At 33.3% G+C, this 4,850-nt stretch overlaps 1 protein-coding gene and 1 long non-coding RNA gene across 3 annotated transcripts in view; both read right to left on the bottom strand.

The window, feature by feature from the left end:
• Positions 1-4,850, bottom strand: part of LOC105314054 (high-affinity lysophosphatidic acid receptor-like) — a 7,983-nt gene that overhangs the window by 821 nt on the left and 2,312 nt on the right. The gene's annotated exons all lie outside the window — the stretch shown is intronic.
• On the bottom strand, positions 1,038-4,478 carry LOC109585081 (uncharacterized). The gene is made up of 4 exons (XR_002186315.1): positions 3,810-4,478; positions 2,030-2,175; positions 1,697-1,784; positions 1,038-1,431 (listed from the first exon to the last, which is right to left on the bottom strand). It is a non-coding gene; the product is annotated as an uncharacterized LOC109585081 (long non-coding RNA).

Below are 4,850 nucleotides of genomic sequence, written 5' to 3'. Positions count from 1 at the left end.
CCCTCCACCCAGGGACGCACATACCATAACTGAATGAAAATTCAAATGCTCCAAATCCAAAAAATGGTAGCATGCTCAGAAAAGCAGCAAGTAGCCATGAAACAGCAGCAATTATAAAAGCTTTATTGACAGTCATGTATTTCTTGTATTGAAGGGCTTTCACAATGAAGAAGAATCTATCAAATGACAGTAGGACCAGACTCTCTGTTGCTGTCAATATGCTAAATATGAATATACAGGCAGCAAAATAGCATACACTTTCCTTTTGGCTCACTGTACTACCAAATATCCACTCACCAGTAGCTGTAGTTATGATGGACAGGGGCATCGTAAAAAGAATAACAACGAGATTATTTGCAAGCATGTTAGAAAGAAATACAGTTGTTGGTTGTTTCCAGTTCTTTAAGTGACAGGCAGTCAGTATGAGCACAAATGAGTTAGTAGTGAGTCCTGCTAGCATCTCTATCCCAATCACAGCTGCCAGTAGTGGCCCATTGACATCTTCACTCAGTGTGAAATTATTGTTGATATCATCCATTATTCCGACTATGACCTATGTGAGGTACAACACAGAGTCACTGTTCTCTAAAGTTTATTATCCACTATATCTATGCTATATACAAGGAGTGCTTTCAGTGTTTATAATATATCAGTACAATAACTTCCTAGTGTTCCTTGTTTTATATTAGCATAAATAGAGTAATTGATAAATCATAAACAAACTCTAGACAATAGTGACTCTGTCAATCAGCACTATTTATGTTTAACAATTGAAAAGAACGTTAGATGTAGTACTAATCATCTTTTGCCAGTTGAAAATTAAGAAAAGACAAAATTGCACTTAGATCTAATTAGTATACCCAAACATAATGTCTCTGTTACAATGATGGCATAAAACATAGTTTATGACATCTATACAACTGAAATTGAATTATGCCACTGTAAGTTGAGAAGCTGTTAAAATACATGTATGATCACAGTTTCATTAGTTTTATTTTATAATTAAAGGCAGTCTTTAAAAGGATAAAAGTCACAAGTAAATTTACCTGAAATCAGGCAATCTCATTTATCAATTACAACTATATACAATAGGTATGGTATAAAGTAATTATTACTTTATTACTATTATCTAATATCAATGAATTAATCCTGTTCTAGTGTCATTTCATTAGCCTCTTCTTCTTCAATAAGTAATTTAACTTCATTTTCCGTTCCTCCACCCTCTTCTCTTGTTAATACATCATCAGTAACCTGACCCTCTTCATCAAAGAAGGTGCAGTGAGTATGTCCAGACTGTGTCTCTAATGACAGTGTCTCTGGTGGTGTCTCACCAAGTATAGCTAGGTAATGATAGCGATCAGGATGACCTATGTATAGACGGACAGATTTACGTGCTATCCAACCAGCCAGGTATATAGGAGTGCCAATATTCTAGAGGAGTAATGAATTAGGAAAGAAGGAACGAATAAACTATGTATTACAGATTGGGAAAATTTCACATTACTGTACAAGTAATTGGTGTAAAAAATTCTGTTATGTGCTGTTCTATACTTCTGTTATTATACATGTACATGTAGGTTATAAAAATATTTCCCTAGTTAAAACTTCACTGTTAGCCATTAAAGCAAAATTATTTATCAGCAAAATTTCTCAATTTAGAGTATACATCTATTATAGTGCAATGTGTATCTATAACCTTTCAATATGTACATCCACTCCTTCAGTTTCATCACTTGCCTCAGAGTATACAAATCATAGATAATGGAGTATTTATACTCTAATATCTATGATACAAATATAACAGGCTCTATGATAAAATTTGATGACAATTACAGTATAATCATATCTGGTAATTTTTGGAATTTTGATAGTCATCCATGTAAACCATTATGTATGTGTACATGCTCAATGACACATGGACCCTATTTGTTAAAATAAAACCCACTGATTAATAGTAATCAATTCAAAAAGCAAAATTGTTGTACTCTCATCAAAACTCCATGCAACTGTATTTCAATCACTGACTTACTTTTTGTTCCAAATGATTCAATTAATGATTGTGTACCAGCTGATAACTTAATAAAGGATTAGGATACTTCAATAATGCTATCACATCAGACAATGTCACATGGACAGTATACGGTTGGATATATAAGGAAGCATTGTGTCTATACCCTGCATGGGGAAGAGAGGGAATGAAGAACATGAAGGAAGTGAGCGTTAAAATTACTACAATACTATGATACATGTACATAATCAAACAGAGGCCCAGCCTTTTATTTCTTACTACATTTCATTAATGGCTTCTATTTGAGGATATAGCTATCTAGTATGTTATTGAGTTATTCATGCATGCATACTAGTCAATTATAGATATAACTCAAAAATATTTTGTTGGAGTTACTCAGAAACAAGATGAAACTTCTACACATCATAAGTACATGGGCATGTACATTAATATGCATCAAAAATTTGGGGTCATTTGAAGCCATTTATTGGAAAAAACCATTATAGCCTTTGCTTTTTTCAAGGATGGCTCATTTTTAAAATGCTCATAGCTTGAAAAATATTTGTTGCAATCAGCTCAAACTTCATTTACAGCATACAGAAAAAAATGCAATAAAAATTTTGGGTAATTTTAGAGCCATTTTATGCAATAACCATGGGCTATAATTTTTTTTAAAATTGGTCCATAATCATGACTCAAAATTTTTTTTGGAATCAGCTCAAACTTTTTAAACAGCATAAGGACATCAATATGTATCAGAAAATGTAATAAAAATTTGATGTAATTTTGGAGCCATTTTTCAGAAAAAACCATGGGCTATTATAGTCTTGGTCAATTTTTAAGGTTTAATTGGCCTGTTTATTTAAATCGTCATAACTCAAAAATTTTTCATCAGAATCGGCTCAAATTTTCTACACAGCATAAAGACATCAATATGCATCAGAAAATCTAATAAAATTTGTGATGATTTCAGGGCCATTTTACAAGAAAAACCACAGGCTATATAGATTTTGCTTTTTTCAAAAATTGGCTCATTTTTTAAAATGCTCGAAACTTGAAAAAACTGAAGTTAGAATTGGCTTAAACTTTCTCCATAGTATAAGGACATCAATATAATCAGAAAATTTAATAAAAATTGAGGGCGATTTTGGAGCCATTTTTTGAAAAAAACCATGGGTTGTAGCCTTGCAATGGATATTTTTCAAAATTGGTCTATTTTTAAAATGGTCAGGAATAGGAGGGTCAATGGAGCAGTAGCTGCATCATTTTTCATGTTTTGTATCCTGTTGTTTGAGTGTCGGAATTGGTGTTGCTGCTCATGGCGGAAGGAGTGGATGTGCTACAGTAGTAAATACTAGCTAGTCCTACTAGTACTAGTGCTAGATTAAATAATGTTGCTGCACCACCTCCTCCGTAAAATCAATAACTACCACCAACAGTAGTAAAATGACTGATGTAAAAGTAAAGATTTATGTAGTGGTGCATTGACAGATATGACAAAACCAGGATATCTGTGGGGAATTATTAATTAGAGATATGGCTCCCAAAGTTGTGACAGTAGATCTAGTACCTTATCAAATCTGAAATTTTATCAAAATGTATCATAATTATAAAGAAATTTCTTTTATTTGATACCAAATTTGCCCATAAAACAGTTACAAATGATATTTTACAAACCTTTCTTTTTGTAGTGCAGCATGTAAATAATGCAAGCTAAATGCATAACAATGGAAACCACGTGTATTCACGTAATGTCAACTGGCTTTACAGTTTACTCATATCTTTACTCATATTAATTTACCTCCACTGGCACAGGCACTATCCTCAGTCCAAGGGGTGTTTCCAGCATCAGAAAGGTATAGATTAAAGAGTGCAGGCTACTCCAATGGGTGCATTTGCTATTATACTTTCCTGATAGATTGACTGGGTTAGTGCATGGGTGCATCTTGCCATGATTTGGATGGTCAATTATGGGTGCCAATATAGATCTGCATAATATTACGTACTCTTGATTACCTATTGTGCCAATGCGCCCAAAAATGAACTCCCTGTTTAGTCCATACTCTTCCCAGTTCATAAATTGAGGTTTGTCTCTACAGATATTAAATATCTAAACAGTAGTAATGTGGACATTGTTGTGAATACAACATATTGAATTCTCAATATAAAAAATAAAAAATCTAACAAAATAAGTTAAACTAAGAACTTTAATTACAATGACATTTTAGTTCCAGCCTGAGTTCTAAAAGATACAAAGCATTATTTGATGTTGCAGGGTGCTTGTTTGTGTAACCAAGCAATGTTTCTGTTTTGATCCTATAATGACATTGTTCATAATAGAAAACAATTTAAACAAACATAATTACAGTCAAAAGCGAATATGCAATTTCTACTTGATAAGGCTAGCAACACACAACAGACACATCACAGCTATAGCATTAAGGTAGCAGTTTTGTGAAAGCCATTAATTTAAATAGTGTAAGATGATGTTGTGGCATTTGAAGGTTTTACTGTTTGAGTAGAAGAACTTTGATGGTATGTTTTTTCTTGCTTAATGCTCCTAAAAAAAGTTCGATGACCCTTGACAATAGCGTCCCTTATGTCCCTCCTGAAGAATGATTGCACCAAAGGAATGAGAACAGTCAGAAGTAAAAGGACAACAAAAGCTACAGCATATGCTGCTGACGTTAAAACATCAGTGAAAATTTCGATCAATCCAAATGAAACAATAGGTGCATAGCACAATATGTGTACTATTATCAGCATACCAAATAATCCAATGACTCTCCTCTCTTGAGCTGCATACGGGTTACCTGGGCTTGCTGCAGTTGATATGTTTGTT

The sequence above is a fragment of the Amphimedon queenslandica genome, unplaced genomic scaffold (genome assembly GCF_000090795.2).
Source record: "Amphimedon queenslandica unplaced genomic scaffold, v1.1 AMPQUscaffold_13121, whole genome shotgun sequence".
NCBI classification, from domain to species: domain Eukaryota; kingdom Metazoa; phylum Porifera; class Demospongiae; order Haplosclerida; family Niphatidae; genus Amphimedon; species Amphimedon queenslandica.
Note: the sequence above shows the minus strand (reverse complement) of the source record. Positions and strands in the feature narration are given on the sequence as shown.